Source organism: Taudactylus pleione, unplaced genomic scaffold, assembly GCF_031769625.1.
Source record: "Taudactylus pleione unplaced genomic scaffold, aTauple2 ptg000619l, whole genome shotgun sequence".
NCBI lineage: Eukaryota > Metazoa > Chordata > Amphibia > Anura > Myobatrachidae > Taudactylus > Taudactylus pleione.
In genome coordinates, this window is record NW_028285021.1 from 461,493 (window position 1) to 481,788 (window position 20,296).

The 20,296-nt window shown below is 35.1% G+C and overlaps 9 non-coding genes across 9 annotated transcripts; all 9 read left to right on the forward strand.

Moving 5' to 3' along the window:
* The first annotated feature begins 224 nt into the window (after window positions 1-224).
* On the forward strand, window positions 225-306 carry TRNAS-GCU (transfer RNA serine (anticodon GCU)). The gene has a single exon. It is a non-coding gene; the product is annotated as a tRNA-Ser (tRNA).
* A 2,716-nt stretch (window positions 307-3,022) lies between these two features.
* TRNAS-GCU (transfer RNA serine (anticodon GCU)) lies at window positions 3,023-3,104 on the forward strand. Its single transcript has one exon. It is a non-coding gene; the product is annotated as a tRNA-Ser (tRNA).
* Window positions 3,105-4,686: 1,582 nt separating this feature from the next.
* Window positions 4,687-4,768, forward strand: TRNAS-GCU (transfer RNA serine (anticodon GCU)). Its single transcript has one exon. It is a non-coding gene; the product is annotated as a tRNA-Ser (tRNA).
* A 1,074-nt stretch (window positions 4,769-5,842) lies between these two features.
* Window positions 5,843-5,924, forward strand: TRNAS-GCU (transfer RNA serine (anticodon GCU)). Its single transcript has one exon. It is a non-coding gene; the product is annotated as a tRNA-Ser (tRNA).
* A 1,582-nt stretch (window positions 5,925-7,506) lies between these two features.
* Window positions 7,507-7,588, forward strand: TRNAS-GCU (transfer RNA serine (anticodon GCU)). Its single transcript has one exon. It is a non-coding gene; the product is annotated as a tRNA-Ser (tRNA).
* A 4,501-nt stretch (window positions 7,589-12,089) lies between these two features.
* Window positions 12,090-12,171, forward strand: TRNAS-GCU (transfer RNA serine (anticodon GCU)). The gene has a single exon. It is a non-coding gene; the product is annotated as a tRNA-Ser (tRNA).
* A 1,074-nt stretch (window positions 12,172-13,245) lies between these two features.
* TRNAS-GCU (transfer RNA serine (anticodon GCU)) lies at window positions 13,246-13,327 on the forward strand. The gene has a single exon. It is a non-coding gene; the product is annotated as a tRNA-Ser (tRNA).
* A 5,032-nt stretch (window positions 13,328-18,359) lies between these two features.
* Window positions 18,360-18,441, forward strand: TRNAS-GCU (transfer RNA serine (anticodon GCU)). The gene has a single exon. It is a non-coding gene; the product is annotated as a tRNA-Ser (tRNA).
* A 1,074-nt stretch (window positions 18,442-19,515) lies between these two features.
* TRNAS-GCU (transfer RNA serine (anticodon GCU)) lies at window positions 19,516-19,597 on the forward strand. Its single transcript has one exon. It is a non-coding gene; the product is annotated as a tRNA-Ser (tRNA).
* The last annotated feature ends 699 nt before the right edge of the window (window positions 19,598-20,296 follow it).

Consider the following 20,296-nt stretch of genomic DNA (forward strand, 5'->3'; position numbering starts at 1 on the left):
TATGATTTTTTGTCGTTTGTGATGGATCAACATGATGGTGTAGTAGTTCACAAATATAGGTTATGTCTAAAGTAAAATAAATGTTCTTTAAGCAAAGGCTCACTTGAAAGCGGACATGCTAACAAGCCTGTGATATTGATGAGAACACAACCAATAATGTATAAAGAATTGATTGAAAACAAGACAAGTGGTGTTAGAAAACCCTTCTTTGTTTGTGCCAGAAAGACGAGGTGGCCGAGTGGTTAAGGCGATGGACTGCTAATCCATTGTGCTCTGCACGCATGGGTTCAAATCCCATCCTTGTCGGTTTGGAGTTGTTTGCTTGGAAATGGAATTTTTGCAAATAATGCTTCATAAGTGAAGCCAACACTCAAATGTCAAAAATAAACTACTTCAATTAAGAAATCTACTTCAAAGAACAATGCTTTTCATTAAAGACATACATAGCACACATTTAGTGAAATCTACCATTACTGTTATAGTAGAAGTGATGTCATTGGCCAGATCTGTAAGTTATGATTTTTTGTCATTTGTGATGGATCAACATGATGGTGTAGTAGTTCACAAATATAGGTTACGTTTAAAGTAAAATAAATGTTCTTTAAGCAAAAGCTCACTTGAAAGTGGACTTGCTAACAAGCCTGTGATATTGCTGAGAACACAACCTACAATGTATAAAGAATTGATTTAAAATATGACAACTGGTGTTAGAAAACCCTTCTTTATTTGTGCCAGAAAGATGAGGTGGCCGAGTGGTTAAGGCGATGGACTTCACTTCACTTCACTTTACTTATGAAGCATTATTTGTAAAAATTCCTTTTCCAAGCAAACAATTCCAAACTGACGAGGATTGGATTTGAACCCATGCGTGCAGAGCACAATCCATTGTGCTCTGCATTCATGGGTTCCAATCCCATCCTCGTCGGTTTGGAATTGTTTGCTTGGAAATGGAATTTTTGCAAATAATGCTTCATAAGTGAAGCTGACACTCAAATGTCAAAAATAAACTATTTCAATTAAGAAATCTACTTCAATGAACAATGCTTTTCATTAAAGACATACATAGAACACATTTAGTGAAAATCTACCATTACTGTTATAGTAGAAGTCGTAGAAGTCATGTCATTTAGTGAAAATCTAAGCCAAATGTGTGTGTTATGATTTTTTGTCGTTTGTGATGGATCAACATGATGGTGTAGTAGTTCACAAATATAGGTTACGTTTAAAGTAAAATAAATGTTCTTTAAGCAAAGGCTCACTTGAAAGAGGACTTGCTAACAAGCCTGTGATATTGCTGAGAACACAACCAACAATATATAAAGAAATGATTTAAAATATGACAAGTGGTGTCAGACAACTCATCTTTATTTGTGCCAGAAAGAAGAGGTGGCCGAGTGGTTAAGGCGATGGACTGCTAATCCATTGTGTTCTGCACGCATGGGTTCAAATCTTGTCGGTTTGGAATTTTTTCCTTGGAAATGGAATTTTGCAAATAATGCTTCATAAGTGAAGCTGACACTCAAATGTCAAAAATAAACTAATTCAATTAAGAAATCTACGTCAATGAACAATGCTTTTCATTAAAGACATACATAGAACACATTTAAGGAAAATCTACCATTACTGTTATAGTAGAAGTCATGTCATTGGCCAAATGTGTATGTTATGATTTTTTGTCGTTTGTGATGGATCAACATGATGGTGTAGTAGTTCACAAATATATGTTATGTCTAAAGTAAAATAAATGTTCTTTAAGCAAAGGCTCACTTGAAAGCGGACATGCTAACAAGCCTGTGATATTGATGAGAACACAACCAATAATGTATAAAGAATTGATTGAAAACAAGACAAGTGGTGTTAGAAAACCCTTCTTTATTTGTGCCAGAAAGACGAGGTGGCCGAGTGGTTAAGGCGATGGACTGCTAATCCATTGTGCTCTGCATGCATGGGTTCAAATGCCATCCTTGTCGGTTTGGAGTTGTTTGCTTGGAAATGGAATTTTTGCAAATAATGCTTCATAAGTGAAGCCAACACTCAAATGTCAAAAATAAACTAATTCATTTAAAAAATCTACTTCAAAGAACAATGCTTTTCATTAAAGACATACATAGCACACATTTAGTGAAATCTACCATCACTGTTATAGTAGAAGTGATGTCATTGGCCAGATCTGTAAGTTATGATTTTTTGTCATTTGTGATGGATCAACATGATGGTGTAGTAGTTCACAAACATAGGTTACGTTTAAAGTAAAATAAATGTTCTTTAAGCAAAAGCTCACTTGAAAGTGGACTTGCTAACAAGCCTGTGATATTGATGAGAACACAACCAATAATGTATAAAGAATTGATTTAAAACAAGACAAGTGGTGTCAGAAAATCCTTCTTTATTTGTGCCAGAAAGATGAGGTGGCCGAGTGGTTAAGGCGATTGACTTCACTTCACTTCACTTTACTTATGAAGCATTATTTGTAAAAATTCCTTTTCCAAGCAAACAATTCCAAACCGACGAGGATTTGATTTGAACCCATGCGTGCAGAGCACAATCCATTGTGCTCTGCATTCATGGGTTCCAATCCCATCCTCGTCATTTTGGAATTGCTTGCTTGGAAATGGAATTTTTGCAAATAATGCTTCATAAGTGAAGCTGACACTCAAATGTCAAAAATAAACTAATTCAATTAAGAAATCTACGTCAATGAACAATGCTTCTCATTAAAGACATACATAGAACACATTTAAGGAAAATCTACCATTACTGTTATAGTAGAAGTCATGTCATTGGCCAAATGTGTATGTTATGATTTTTTGTCGTTTGTGATGGATCAACATGATGGTGTAGTAGTTCACAAATACAGGTTATGTCTAAAGTAAAATAAATGTTCTTTAAGCTAAGGCTCACTTGAAAGGGGACATGCTAACAAGCCTGTGCTATTGATGAGAACACAACCAATAATGTATAAAGAATTGATTTAAAACAAGACAAGTGGTGTTAGAAAACCCTTCTTTATTTGTGCCAGAAAGACGAGGTGGCCGAGAGGTTAAGGCGATGGACTGCTAATCCATTGTGCTCTGCACGCATGGGTTCAAATCCCATCCTCGTCGGTTTGGAGTTGTTTGCTTGGAAATGGAATTTTTGCAAATAATGCTTCATAAGTGAAGCCAACACTCAAATGTCAAAAATAAACTAATTAAATTAAGAAATCTACTTCAAAGAACAATGCTTTTCATTAAAGACATACATAGCACAAATTTAGTGAAATCTACCATTACTGTTATAGTAGAAGTGATGTCATTGGCCAGATCTGTAAGTTATGATTTTTTGTAATTTGTGATGGATCAACATGATGGTGTAGTAGTTCACAAATATAGGTTACGTTTAAAGTAAAATAAATGTTCTTTAAGCAAAAGCTCACTTGAAAGTGGACTTGCTAACAAGCCTGTGATATTGCTGAGAACACAACCTACAATGTATAAAGAATTGATTTAAAATATGACAACTGGTGTTAGAAAACCCTTCTTTATTTGTGCCAGAAAGATGAGGTGGCCGAGTGGTTAAGGCGATGGACTTCACTTCACTTCACTTTACTTATGAAGCATTATTTGTAAAAATTCCTTTTCCAAGCAAACAATTCCAAACCGACGAGGATTGGATTTGAACCCATGCGTGCAGAGCACAATCCATTGTGCTCTGCATTCATGGGTTCCAATCCCATCCTCGTCGGTTTGGAATTGTTTGCTTGGAAATGGAATTTTTGCAAATAATGCTTCATAAGTGAAGCTGACACTCAAATGTCAAAAATAAACTATTTCAATTAAGAAATCTACTTCAATGAACAATGCTTTTCATTAAAGACATACATAGAACACATTTAGTGAAAATCTACCATTACTGTTATAGTAGAAGTCGTAGAAGTCATGTCATTTAGTGAAAATCGAAGCCAAATGTGTGTGTTATGATTTTTTGTCGTTTGTGATGGATCAACATGATGGTGTAGTAGTTCACAAATATAGGTTATGTTTTCAGTAAAATAAATGTTCTTTAAGCAAAGGCTCACTTGAAAGAGGACTTGCTAACAAGCCTGTGATATTGCTGAGAACACAACCAACAATGTATAAAGAAATGATTTAAAATATGACAAGTGGTGTCAGACAACTCATCTTTATTTGTGCCAGAAAGACGAGGTGGCCGAGTGGTTAAGGCGATGGACTGCTAATCCATTGTGTTCTGCACGCATGGGTTCAAATCTTATCGGTTTGGAATTTTTTCCTTGGAAATGGAATTTTGCAAATAATGCTTCATAAGTGAAGCTGACACTCAAATGTCAAAAATAAACTAATTCAATTAAGAAATCTACGTCAATGAACAATGCTATTCATTAAAGACATACATAGAACACATTTAAGGAAAATCTACCATTACTGTTATAGTAGAAGTCATGTCATTGGCCAAATGTGTATGTTATGATTTTTTGTCGTTTGTGATGGATCAACATGATGGTGTAGTAGTTCACAAATATAGGTTATGTCTAAAGTAAAATAAATGTTCTTTAAGCAAAGGCTCACTTGAAAGCGGACATTCTAACAAGCCTGTGATATTGATGAGAACACAACCAATAATGTATAAAGAATTGATTGAAAACAAGACAAGTGGTGTTAGAAAACCCTTCTTTGTTTGTGCCAGAAAGACGAGGTGGCCGAGTGGTTAAGGCGATGGACTGCTAATCCATTGTGCTCTGCACGCGTGGGTTCAAATCCCATCCTTGTCGGTTTGGAGTTGTTTGCTTGGAAATGGAATTTTTGCAAATAATGCTTCATAAGTGAAGCCAACACTCAAATGTCAAAAATAAACTACTTCAATTAAGAAATCTACTTCAAAGAACAATGCTTTTCATTAAAGACATACATAGCACACATTTAGTGAAATCTACCATTACTGTTATAGTAGAAGTGATGTCATTGGCCAGATCTGTAAGTTATGATTTTTTGTCATTTGTGATGGATCAACATGATGGTGTAGTAGTTCACAAATATAGGTTACGTTTAAAGTAAAATACATGTTCTTTAAGCAAAAGCTCACTTGAAAGTGGACTTGCTAACAAGCCTGTGATATTGCTGAGAACACAACCTACAATGTATAAAGAATTGATTTAAAATATGACAACTGGTGTTAGAAAACCCTTCTTTATTTGTGCCAGAAAGATGAGGTGGCCGAGTGGTTAAGGCGATGGACTTCACTTCACTTCACTTTACTTATGAAGCATTATTTGTAAAAATTCCTTTTCCAAGCAAACAATTCCAAACCGACGAGGATTGGATTTGAACCCATGCGTGCAGAGCACAATCCATTGTGCTCTGCATTCATGGGTTCCAATCCCATCCTCGTCGGTTTGGAATTGTTTGCTTGGAAATGGAATTTTTGCAAATAATGCTTCATAAGTGAAGCTGACACTCAAATGTCAAAAATAAACTATTTCAATTAAGAAATCTACTTCAATGAACAATGCTTTTCATTAAAGACATACATAGAACACATTTAGTGAAAATCTACCATTACTGTTATAGTAGAAGTCGTAGAAGTCATGTCATTTAGTGAAAATCTAAGCCAAATGTGTGTGTTATGATTTTTTGTCGTTTGTGATGGATCAACATGATGGTATAGTAGTTCACAAATATAGGTTATGTTTAAAGTAAAATAAATGTTCTTTAAGCAAAGGCTCACTTGAAAGAGGACTTGCTAACAAGCCTGTGATATTGCTGAGAACACAACCAACAATGTATAAAGAAATGATTTAAAATATGACAAGTGGTGTCAGACAACTCATCTTTATTTGTGCCAGAAAGAAGAGGTGGCCGAGTGGTTAAGGCGATGGACTGCTAATCCATTGTGCTCTGCACGCATGGGTTCAAATCCCATCCTTGTCGGTTTGGAGTTGTTTGCTTGGAAATGGAATTTTTGCAAATAATGCTTCATAAGTGAAGCCAACACTCAAATGTCAAAAATAAACTACTTCAATTAAGAAATCTACTTCAAAGAACAATGCTTTTCATTAAAGACATACATAGCACACATTTAGTGAAATCTACCATTACTGTTATAGTAGAAGTGATGTCATTGGCCAGATCTGTAAATTATGATTTTTTGTCATTTGTGCTGGATCAACATGATCGTGTAGTAGTTCACAAATATAGGTTACATTTAAAGTAAAATAAATGTTCTTTAAGCAAAAGCTCACTTGAAAGTGGACTTGCTGACAAGCCAGTGATATTGCTGAGAACACAACCTACGATGTATAAAGAATTGATTTAAAATATGACAACTGGTGTTAGAAAACCCTTCTTTATTTGTGCCAGAAAGATGAGGTGGCCGAGTGGTTAAGGCGATGGACTTCACTTCACTTCACTTTACTTATGAAGCATTATTTGTAAAAATTCCTTTTCCAAGCAAACAATTCCAAACCGACGAGGATTGGATTTGAACCCATGCGTGCAGAGCACAATCCATTGTGCTCTGCATTCATGGGTTCCAATCCCATCCTCGTCGGTTTGGAATTGTTTGCTTGGAAATGGAATTTTTGCAAATAATGCTTCATAAGTGAAGCTGACACTCAAATGTCAAAAATAAACTATTTCAATTAAGAAATCTACTTCAATGAACAATGCTTTTCATTAAAGACATACATAGAACACATTTAGTGAAAATCTACCATTACTGTTATAGTAGAAGTCGTAGAAGTCATGTCATTTAGTGAAAATCTAAGCCAAATGTGTGTGTTATGATTTTTTGTCGTTTGTGATGGATCAACATGATGGTGTAGTAGTTCACAAATATAGGTTATGTTTTCAGTAAAATAAATGTTCTTTAAGCAAAGGCTCACTTGAAAGAGGACTTGCTAACAAGCCTGTGATATTGCTGAGAACACAACCAACAATATATAAAGAAATGATTTAAAATATGACAAGTGGTGTCAGACAACTCATCTTTATTTGTGCCAGAAAGACGAGGTGGCCGAGTGGTTAAGGCGATGGACTGCTAATCCATTGTGTTCTGCACGCATGGGTTCAAATATTATCGGTTTGGAATTTTTTCCTTGGAAATGGAATTTTGCAAATAATGCTTCATAAGTGAAGCTGACACTCAAATGTCAAAAATAAACTAATTCAATTAAGAAATCTACGTCAATGAACAATGCTTTTCATTAAAGACATACATAGAACACATTTAAGGAAAATCTACCATTACTGTTATAGTAGAAGTCATGTCATTGGCCAAATGTGTATGTTATGATTTTTTGTCGTTTGTGATGGATCAACATGATGGTGTAGTAGTTCACAAATATAGGTTATGTCTAAAGTAAAATAAATGTTCTTTAAGCAAAGGCTCACTTGAAAGCGGACATGCTAACAAGCCTGTGATATTGATGAGAACACAACCAATAATGTATAAAGAATTGATTGAAAACAAGACAAGTGGTGTTAGAAAACCCTTCTTTGTTTGTGCCAGAAAGACGAGGTGGCCGAGTGGTTAAGGCGATGGACTGCTAATCCATTGTGCTCTGCACGCATGGGTTCAAATCCCATCCTTGTCGGTTTGGAGTTGTTTGCTTGGAAATGGAATTTTTGCAAATAATGCTTCATAAGTGAAGCCAACACTCAAATGTCAAAAATAAACTACTTCAATTAAGAAATCTACTTCAAAGAACAATGCTTTTCATTAAAGACATACATAGCACACATTTAGTGAAATCTACCATTACTGTTATAGTAGAAGTGATGTCATTGGCCAGATCTGTAAGTTATGATTTTTTGTCATTTGTGATGGATCAACATGATGGTGTAGTAGTTCACAAATATAGGTTACGTTTAAAGTAAAATAAATGTTCTTTAAGCAAAAGCTCACTTGAAAGTGGACTTGCTAACAAGCCTGTGATATTGCTGAGAACACAACCTACAATGTATAAAGAATTGATTTAAAATATGACAACTGGTGTTAGAAAACCCTTCTTTATTTGTGCCAGAAAGATGAGGTGGCCGAGTGGTTAAGGCGATGGACTTCACTTCACTTCACTTTACTTATGAAGCATTATTTGTAAAAATTCCTTTTCCAAGCAAACAATTCCAAACCGACGAGGATTGAATTTGAACCCATGCGTGCAGAGCACAATCCATTGTGCTCTGCATTCATGGGTTCCATCCCATCCTCGTCGGTTTGGAATTGTTTGCTTGGAAATGGAATTTTTGCAAATAATGCTTCATAAGTGAAGCTGACACTCAAATGTCAAAAATAAACTAATTCAATTAAGAAATCTACGTCAATGAACAATGCTTCTCATTAAAGACATACATAGAACACATTTAAGGAAAATCTACCATTACTGTTATAGTAGAAGTCATGTCATTGGCCAAATGTGTATGTTATGATTTTTTGTCGTTTGTGATGGATCAACATGATGGTGTAGTAGTTCACAAATACAGGTTATGTCTAAAGTAAAATAAATGTTCTTTAAGCTAAGGCTCACTTGAAAGGGGACATGCTAACAAGCCTGTGATATTGATGAGAACACAACCAATAATGTATAAAGAATTGATTTAAAACAAGACAAGTGGTGTCAGAAAATCCTTCTTTATTTGTGCCAGAAAGATGAGGTGGCCGAGTGGTTAAGGCGATTGACTTCACTTCACTTCACTTTACTTATGAAGCATTATTTGTAAAAATTCCTTTTCCAAGCAAACAATTCCAAACTGACGAGGATTGCATTTGAACCCATGCGTGCAGAGCACAATCCATTGTGCTCTGCATTCATGGGTTCCAATCCCATCCTCGTCAGTTTGGAATTGTTTGTTTGGAAATGGAATTTTTGCAAATAATGCTTCATAAGTGAAGCTGACACTCAAATGTCAAAAATAAACTATTTCAATTAAGAAATCTACTTCAATGAACAATGCTTTTCATTAAAGACATACATAGAACACATTTAGTGAAAATCTACCATTACTGTTATAGTAGAAGTCGTAGAAGTCATGTCATTTAGTGAAAATCGAAGCCAAATGTGTGTGTTATGATTTTTTGTCGTTTGTGATGGATCAACATGATGGTGTAGTAGTTCACAAATATAGGTTACGTTTAAAGTAAAATAAATGTTCTTTAAGCAAAGGCTCACTTGAAAGAGGACTTGCTAACAAGCCTGTGATATTGCTGAGAACACAACCAACAATGTATAAAGAAATGATTTAAAATATGACAAGTGGTGTCAGACATCTCATCTTTATTTGTGCCAGAAAGACAAGGTGGCCGAGTGGTTAAGGCGATGGACTGCTAATCCATTGTGTTCTGCACGCATGGGTTCAAATCTTGTCGGTTTGGAATTTTTTCCTTGGAAATGGAATTTTGCAAATAATGCTTCATAAATGAAGCTGACACTCAAATGTCAAAAATAAACTAATTCAATTAAGAAATCTACGTCAATGAACAATGCTTTTCATTAAAGACATACATAGAACACATTTAAGGAAAATCTACCATTACTGTTATAGTAGAAGTCATGTCATTGGCTAAATGTGTATGTTATGATTTTTTGTCGTTTGTGATGGATCAACATGATGGTGTAGTAGTTCACAAATATAGGTTATGTCTAAAGTAAAATAAATGTTCTTTAAGCAAAGGCTCACTTGAAAGCGGAAATGCTAACAAGCCTGTGATATTGATGAGAACACAACCAATAATGTATAAAGAATTGATTGAAAACAAGACAAGTGGTGTTAGAAAACATTTCTTTGTTTGTGCCAGAAAGACGAGGTGGCCGAGTGGTTAAGGCGATGGACTTCACTTCACTTCACTTTACTTATGAAGCATTATTTGTAAAAATTCCTTTTCCAAGCAAACAATTCCAAACCGACGAGGATTGGATTTGAACCCATGCGTGCAGAGCACAATGCATTGTGCTCTGCATTCATGGGTTCCAATCCCATCCTCGTCGGTTTGGAATTGTTTGCTTGGAAATGGAATTTTTGCAAATAATGCTTCATAAGTGAAACTGACACTCAAATGTCAAAAATAAACTATTTCAATTAAGAAATCTACTTCAATGAACAATGCTTTTCATTAAAGACATACATAGAACACATTTAGTGAAAATCTACCATTACTGTTATAGTAGAAGTCGTAGAAGTCATGTCATTTAGTGAAAATCTAAGCCAAATGTGTGTGTTATGATTTTTTGTCGTTTGTGATGGATCAACATGATGGTGTAGTAGTTCACAAATATAGGTTACGTTTAAAGTAAAATAAATGTTCTTTAAGCAAAGGCTCACTTGAAAGAGGACTTGCTAACAAGCCTGTGATATTGCTGAGAACACAACCAACAATGTATAAAGAAATGATTTAAAATATGACAAGTGGTGTCAGACAACTCATCTTTCTTTGTGCCAGAAAGACGAGGTGGCCGAGTGGTTAAGGCGATGGACTGCTAATCCATTGTGTTCTGCACGCATGGGTTCAAATCTTGTCGGTTTGGAATTTTTTCCTTGGAAATGGAATTTTGCAAATAATGCTTCATAAGTGAAGCTGACACTCAAATGTCAAAAATAAACTAATTCAATTAAGAAATCTACGTCAATGAACAATGCTTTTCATTAAAGACATACATAGAACACATTTAAGGAAAATCTACCATTACTGTTATAGTAGAAGTCATGTCATTGGCCTAATGTGTATGTTATGATTTTTTGTCATTTGTGATGGATCAACATGATGGTGTAGTAGTTCACAAATATAGGTTATGTCTAAAGTAAAATAAATGTTCTTTAAGCAAAGGCTCACTTGAAAGGGGACATGCTAACAAGCCTGTGATATTGATGAGAACACAACCAATAATGTATAAAGAATTGATTTAAAACAAGACAAGTGGTGTCAGAAAATCCTTCTTTATTTGTGCCAGAAAGATGAGGTGGCCGAGTGGTTAAGGCGATTGACTTCACTTCACTTCACTTTACTTATGAAGCATTATTTGTAAAAATTCCTTTTCCAAGCAAACAATTCCAAACCGACGAGGATGGGATTTGAACCCATGCGTGCAGAGCACAATCCATTGTGCTCTGCATTCATGGGTTCCAATCCCATCCTCGTCGGTTTGGAATTGTTTGCTTGGAAATGGAATTTTTGCAAATAATGCTTCATAAGTGAAGCTGACACTCAAATGTCAAAAATAAACTATTTCAATTAAGAAATCTACTTCAATAAACAATGCTTTTCATTAAAGACATACATAGAACACATTTAGTGAAAATCTACCATTACTGTTATAGTAGAAGTCGTAGAAGTCATGTCATTTAGTGAAAATCGAAGCCAAATGTGTGTGTTATGATTTTTTGTCGTTTGTGATGGATCAACATGATGGTGTAGTAGTTCACAAATATAGGTTACGTTTAAAGTAAAATAAATGTTCTTTAAGCAAAGGCTCACTTGAAAAAGGACTTGCTAACAAGCCTGTGATATTGCTGAGAACACAACCAACAATGTATAAAGAAATGATTTAAAATATGACAAGTGGTGTCAGACATCTCATCTTTATTTGTGCCAGAAAGACGAGGTGGCCGAGTGGTTAAGGCGATGGACTGCTAATCCATTGTGTTCTGCACGCATGGGTTCAAATCTTGTCGGTTTGGAATTTTTTCCTTGGAAATGGAATTTTGCAAATAATGCTTCATAAGTGAAGCTGACACTCAAATGTCAAAAATAAACTAATTCAATTAAGAAATCTACGTCAATGAACAATGCTTTTCATTAAAGACATACATAGAACACATTTAAGGAAAATCTACCATTACTGTTATAGTAGAAGTCATGTCATTGGCCAAATGTGTATGTTATGATTTTTTGTCGTTTGTGATGGATCAACATGATGGTGTAGTAGTTCACAAATATAGGTTATGTCTAAAGTAAAATAAATGTTCTTTAAGCAAAGGCTCACTTGAAAGCGGACATGCTAACAAGCCTGTGATATTGATGAGAACACAACCAATAAAGTATAAAGAATTGATTGAAAACAAGACAAGTGGTGTTAGAAAACCCTTCTTTGTTTGTGCCAGAAAGACGAGGTGGCCGAGTGGTTAAGGCGATGGACTGCTAATCCATTGTGCTCTGCACGCATGGGTTCAAATCCCATCCTTGTCGGTTTGGAGTTGTTTGCTTGGAAATGGAATTTTTGCAAATAATGCTTCATAAGTGAAGCCAACACTCAAATGTCAAAAATAAACTACTTCAATTAAGAAATCTACTACAAAGAACAATGCTTTTCATTAAAGACATACATAGCACACATTTAGTGAAATCTACCATTACTGTTATAGTAGAAGTGATGTCATTGGCCAGATCTGTAAGTTATGATTTTTTGTCATTTGTGATGGATCAACATGATGGTGTAGTAGTTCACAAATATAGGTTACGTTTAAAGTAAAATAAATGTTCTTTAAGCAAAAGCTCACTTGAAAGTGGACTTGCTAACAAGCCTGTGATATTGCTGAGAACACAACCTACAATGTATAAAGAATTGATTTAAAATATGACAACTGGTGTTAGAAAACCCTTCTTTATTTGTGCCAGAAAGATGAGGTGGCCGAGTGGTTAAGGCGATGGACTTCACTTCACTTCACTTTACTTATGAAGCATTATTTGTAAAAATTCCTTTTCCAAGCAAACAATTCCAAACCGACGAGGATTGGATTTGAACCCATGCGTGCAGAGCACAATCCATTGTGCTCTGCATTCATGGGTTCCAATCCCATCCTCGTCGGTTTGGAATTGTTTGCTTGGAAATGGAATTTTTGCAAATAATGCTTCATAAGTGAAGCTGACACTCAAATGTCAAAAATAAACTATTTCAATTAAGAAATCTACTTCAATGAACAATGCTTTTCATTAAAGACATACATAGAACACATTTAGTGAAAATCTACCATTACTGTTATAGTAGAAGTCGTAGAAGTCATGTCATTTAGTGAAAATCTAAGCCAAATGTGTGTGTTATGATTTTTTGTCGTTTGTGATGGATCAACATGATGGTGTAGTAGTTCACAAATATAGGTTACGTTTAAAGTAAAATAAATGTTCTTTAAGCAAAGGCTCACTTGAAAGAGGACTTGCTAACAAGCCTGTGATATTGCTGAGAACACAACCAACAATGTATAAAGAAATGATTTAAAATATGACAAGTGGTGTCAGACAACTCATCTTTATTTGTGCCAGAAAGACGAGGTGGCCGAGTGGTTAAGGCGATGGACTGCTAATCCATTGTGCTCTGCACGCATGGGTTCAAATCCCATCCTTGTCGGTTTGGAGTAGTTTGCTTGGAAATGGAATTTTTGCAAATAATGCTTCATAAGTGAAGCCAACACTCAAATGTCAAAAATAAACTACTTCAATTAAGAAATCTACTTCAAAGAACAATGCTTTTCATTAAAGACATACATAGCACACATTTAGTGAAATCTACCATTACTGTTATAGTAGAAGTGATGTCATTGGCCAGATCTGTAAGTTATGATTTTTTGTCATTTGTGCTGGATCAACATGATGGTGTAGTAGTTCACAAATATAGGTTACGTTTAAAGTAAAATAAATGTTCTTTAAGCAAAAGCTCACTTGAAAGTGGACTTGCTGACAAGCCAGTGATATTGCTGAGAACACAACCTACGATGTATAAAGAATTGATTTAAAATATGACAACTGGTGTTAGAAAACCCTTCTTTATTTGTGCCAGAAAGATGAGGTGGCCGAGTGGTTAAGGCGATGGACTTCACTTCACTTCACTTTACTTATGAAGCATTATTTGTAAAAATTCCTTTTCCAAGCAAACAATTCCAAACCGACGAGGATTGGATTTGAACCCATGCGTGCAGAGCACAATCCATTGTGCTCTGCATTCATGGGTTCCAATCCCATCCTCGTCGGTTTGGAATTGTTTGCTTGGAAATGGAATTTTTGCAAATAATGCTTCATAAGTGAAGCTGAAACTCAAATGTCAAAAATAAACTATTTCAATTAAGAAATCTACTTCAATGAACAATGCTTTTCATTAAAGACATACATAGAACACATTTAGTGAAAATCTACCATTACTGTTATAGTAGAAGTCGTAGAAGTCATGTCATTTAGTGAAAATCTAAGCCAAATGTGTGTGTTATGATTTTTTGTCGTTTGTGATGGATCAACATGATGGTGTAGTAGTTCACAAATATAGGTTATGTTTTCAGTAAAATAAATGTTCTTTAAGCAAAGGCTCACTTGAAAGAGGACTTGCTAACAAGCCTGTGATATTGCTGAGAACACAACCAACAATGTATAAAGAAATGATTTAAAATATGACAAGTGGTGTCAGACAACTCATCTTTATTTGTGCCAGAAAGACGAGGTGGCCAAGTGGTTAAGGCGATGGACTGCTAATCCATTGTGTTCTGCACGCATGGGTTCAAATATTATCGGTTTGGAATTTTTTCCTTGGAAATGGAATTTTGCAAATAATGCTTCATAAGTGAAGCTGACACTCAAATGTCAAAAATAAACTAATTCAATTAAGAAATCTACTTCAATGAACAATGCTTTTCATTAAAGACATACATAGAACACATTTAGTGAAAATCTACCATTACTGTTATAGTAGAAGTCATGACATTGGCCAAATGTGTATGTTATGATTTTTTGTCGTTTGTGATGGATCAACAAGATGGTGTAGTAGTTCACAAATATAGTTTATGTCTAAAGTAAAATAAATGTTCTTTAAGCAAAGGCTCACTTGAAAGTGGACATGCTAACAAGCCTGTGATATTGATGAGAACACAACCAATAATGTATAAAGAATTGATTTAAAACAAGACAAGTGGTGTCAGAAAATCCTTCTTTATTTGTGCCAGAAAGATGAGGTGGCCGAGTGGTTAAGGCGATTGACTTCACTTCACTTCACTTTACTTATGAAGCATTATTTGTAAAAATTCCTTTTCCAAGCAAACAATTCCAAACTGACGAGGATTGCATTTGAATCCATGCGTGCAGAGCACAATCCATTGTGCTCTGCATTCATGGGTTCCAATCCCATCCTCGTCAGTTTGGAATTGTTTGTTTGGAAATGGAATTTTTGCAAATAATGCTTCATAAGTGAAGCTGACACTCAAATGTCAAAAATAAACTATTTCAATTAAGAAATCTACTTCAATGAACAATGCTTTTCATTAAAGACATACATAGAACACATTTAGTGAAAATCTACCATTACTGTTATAGTAGAAGTCGTAGAAGTCATGTCATTTAGTGAAAATCGAAGCCAAATGTGTGTGTTATGATTTTTTGTCGTTTGTGATGGATCAACATGATGGTGTAGTAGTTCACAAATATAGGTTACGTTTAAAGTAAAATAAATGTTCTTTAAGCAAAGGCTCACTTGAAAGAGGACTTGCTAACAAGCCTGTGATATTGCTGAGAACACAACCAACAATGTATAAAGAAATGATTTAAAATATGACAAGTGGTGTCAGACATCTCATCTTTATTTGTGCCAGAAAGACAAGGTGGCCGAGTGGTTAAGGCGATGGACTGCTAATCCATTGTGTTCTGCACGCATGGGTTCAAATCTTGTCGGTTTGGAATTTTTTCCTTGGAAATGGAATTTTGCAAATAATGCTTCATAAATGAAGCTGACACTCAAATGTCAAAAATAAACTAATTCAATTAAGAAATCTACGTCAATGAACAATGCTTTTCATTAAAGACATACATAGAACACATTTAAGGAAAATCTACCATTACTGTTATAGTAGAAGTCATGTCATTGGCTAAATGTGTATGTTATGATTTTTTGTCGTTTGTGATGGATCAACATGATGGTGTAGTAGTTCACAAATATAGGTTATGTCTAAAGTAAAATAAATGTTCTTTAAGCAAAGGCTCACTTGAAAGCGGAAATGCTAACAAGCCTGTGATATTGATGAGAACACAACCAATAATGTATAAAGAATTGATTGAAAACAAGACAAGTGGTGTTAGAAAACATTTCTTTGTTTGTGCCAGAAAGACGAGGTGGCCGAGTGGTTAAGGCGATGGACTTCACTTCACTTCACTTTACTTATGAAGCATTATTTGTAAAAATTCCTTTTCCAAGCAAACAATTCCAAACCGACGAGGATTGGATTTGAACCCATGCGTGCAGAGCACAATGCATTGTGCTCTGCATTCATGGGTTCCAATCCCATCCTCGTCGGTTTGGAATTGTTTGCTTGGAAATGGAATTTTTGCAAATAATGCTTCATAAGTGAAACTGACACTCAAATGTCAAAAATAAACTATTTCAATTAAGAAATCTACTTCAATGAACAATGCTTTTCATTAAAGACATACATAGAACACATTTAGTGAAAATCTACCATTACTGTTATAGTAGAAGTCGTAGAAGTCATGTCATTTAGTGAAAATCTAAGCCAAATGTGTGTGTTATGATTTTTTGTCGTTTGTGATGGATCAACATGATGGTGTAGTAGTTCACAAATATAGGTTACGTTTAAAGTAAAATAAATGTTCTTTAAGCAAAGGCTCACTTGAAAGAGGACTTGCTAACAAGCCTGTGATATTGCTGAGAACACAACCAACAATGTATAAAGAAATGATTTAAAATATGACAAGTGGTGTCAGACAACTCATCTTTCTTTGTGCCAGAAAGACGAGGTGGCCGAGTGGTTAAGGCGATGGACTGCTAATCCATTGTGTTCTGCACGCATGGGTTCAAATCTTGTCGGTTTGGAATTTTTTCCTTGGAAATGGAATTTTGCAAATAATGCTTCATAAGTGAAGCTGACACTCAAATGTCAAAAATAAACTAATTCAATTAAGAAATCTACGTCAATGAACAATGCTTTTCATTAAAGACATACATAGAACACATTTAAGGAAAATCTACCATTACTGTTATAGTAGAAGTCATGTCATTGGCCTAATGTGTATGTTATGATTTTTTGTCATTTGTGATGGATCAACATGATGGTGTAGTAGTTCACAAATATAGGTTATGTCTAAAGTAAAATAAATGTTCTTTAAGCAAAGGCTCACTTGAAAGGGGACATGCTAACAAGCCTGTGATATTGATGAGAACACAACCAATAATGTATAAAGAATTGATTTAAAACAAGACAAGTGGTGTCAGAAAATCCTTCTTTATTTGTGCCAGAAAGATGAGGTGGCCGAGTGGTTAAGGCGATTGACTTCACTTCACTTCACTTTACTTATGAAGCATTATTTGTAAAAATTCCTTTTCCAAGCAAACAATTCCAAACCGACGAGGATGGGATTTGAACCCATGCGTGCAGAGCACAATCCATTGTGCTCTGCATTCATGGGTTCCAATCCCATCCTCGTCGGTTTGGAATTGTTTGCTTGGAAATGGAATTTTTGCAAATAATGCTTCATAAGTGAAGCTGACACTCAAATGTCAAAAATAAACTATTTCAATTAAGAAATCTACTTCAATAAACAATGCTTTTCATTAAAGACATACATAGAACACATTTAGTGAAAATCTACCATTACTGTTATAGTAGAAGTCGTAGAAGTCATGTCATTTAGTGAAAATCGAAGCCAAATGTGTGTGTTATGATTTTTTGTCGTTTGTGATGGATCAACATGATGGTGTAGTAGTTCACAAATATAGGTTACGTTTAAAGTAAAATAAATGTTCTTTAAGCAAAGGCTCACTTGAAAAAGGACTTGCTAACAAGCCTGTGATATTGCTGAGAACACAACCAACAATGTATAAAGAAATGATTTAAAATATGACAAGTGGTGTCAGACATCTCATCTTTATTTGTGCCAGAAAGACGAGGTGGCCGAGTGGTTAAGGCGATGGACTGCTAATCCATTGTGTTCTGCACGCATGGGTTCAAATCTTGTCGGTTTGGAATTTTTTCCTTGGAAATGGAATTTTGCAAATAATGCTTCATAAGTGAAGCTGACACTCAAATGTCAAAAATAAACTAATTCAATTAAGAAATCTACGTCAATGAACAATGCTTTTCATTAAAGACATACATAGAACACATTTAAGGAAAATCTACCATTACTGTTATAGTAGAAGTCATGTCATTGGCCAAATGTGTATGTTATGATTTTTTGTCGTTTGTGATGGATCAACATGATGGTGTAGTAGTTCACAAATATAGGTTATGTCTAAAGTAAAATAAATGTTCTTTAAGCAAAGGCTCACTTGAAAGCGGACATGCTAACAAGCCTGTGATATTGATGAGAACACAACCAATAAAGTATAAAGAATTGATTGAAAACAAGACAAGTGGTGTTAGAAAACCCTTCTTTGTTTGTGCCAGAAAGACGAGGTGGCCGAGTGGTTAAGGCGATGGACTGCTAATCCATTGTGCTCTGCACGCATGGGTTCAAATCCCATCCTTGTCGGTTTGGAGTTGTTTGCTTGGAAATGGAATTTTTGCAAATAATGCTTCATAAGTGAAGCCAACACTCAAATGTCAAAAATAAACTACTTCAATTAAGAAATCTACTACAAAGAACAATGCTTTTCATTAAAGACATACATAGCACACATTTAGTGAAATCTACCATTACTGTTATAGTAGAAGTGATGTCATTGGCCAGATCTGTAAGTTATGATTTTTTGTCATTTGTGATGGATCAACATGATGGTGTAGTAGTTCACAAATATAGGTTACGTTTAAAGTAAAATAAATGTTCTTTAAGCAAAAGCTCACTTGAAAGTGGACTTGCTAACAAGCCTGTGATATTGCTGAGAACACAACCTACAATGTATAAAGAATTGATTTAAAATATGACAACTGGTGTTAGAAAACCCTTCTTTATTTGTGCCAGAAAGATGAGGTGGCCGAGTGGTTAAGGCGATGGACTTCACTTCACTTCACTTTACTTATGAAGCATTATTTGTAAAAATTCCTTTTCCAAGCAAACAATTCCAAACCGACGAGGATTGGATTTGAACCCATGCGTGCAGAGCACAATCCATTGTGCTCTGCATTCATGGGTTCCAATCCCATCCTCGTCGGTTTGGAATTGTTTGCTTGGAAATGGAATTTTTGCAAATAATGCTTCATAAGTGAAGCTGACACTCAAATGTCAAAAATAAACTATTTCAATTAAGAAATCTACTTCAATGAACAATGCTTTTCATTAAAGACATACATAGAACACATTTAGTGAAAATCTACCATTACTGTTATAGTAGAAGTCGTAGAAGTCATGTCATTTAGTGAAAATCTAAGCCAAATGTGTGTGTTATGATTTTTTGTCGTTTGTGATGGATCAACATGATGGTGTAGTAGTTCACAAATATAGGTTACGTTTAAAGTAAAATAAATGTTCTTTAAGCAAAGGCTCACTTGAAAGAGGACTTGCTAACAAGCCTGTGATATTGCTGAGAACACAACCAACAATGTATAAAGAAATGATTTAAAATATGACAAGTGGTGTCAGACAACTCATCTTTATTTGTGCCAGAAAGACGAGGTGGCCGAGTGGTTAAGGCGATGGACTGCTAATCCATTGTGCTCTGCACGCATGGGTTCCAATCCCATCCTTGTCGGTTTGGAGTAGTTTGCTTGGAAATGGAATTTTTGCAAATAATGCTTCATAAGTGAAGCCAACACTCAAATGTCAAAAATAAACTACTTCAATTAAGAAATCTACTTCAAAGAACAATGCTTTTCATTAAAGACATACATAGCACACATTTAGTGAAATCTACCATTACTGTTATAGTAGAAGTGATGTCATTGGCCAGATCTGTAAGTTATGATTTTTTGTCATTTGTGCTGGATCAACATGATGGTGTAGTAGTTCACAAATATAGGTTACGTTTAAAGTAAAATAAATGTTCTTTAAGCAAAAGCTCACTTGAAAGTGGACTTGCTGACAAGCCAGTGATATTGCTGAGAACACAACCTACGATGTATAAAGAATTGATTTAAAATATGACAACTGGTGTTAGAAAACCCTTCTTTATTTGTGCCAGAAAGATGAGGTGGCCGAGTGGTTAAGGCGATGGACTTCACTTCACTTCACTTTACTTATGAAGCATTATTTGTAAAAATTCCTTTTCCAAGCAAACAATTCCAAACCGACGAGGATTGGATTTGAACCCATGCGTGCAGAGCACAATCCATTGTGCTCTGCATTCATGGGTTCCAATCCCATCCTCGTCGGTTTGGAATTGTTTGCTTGGAAATGGAATTTTTGCAAATAATGCTTCATAAGTGAAGCTGAAACTCAAATGTCAAAAATA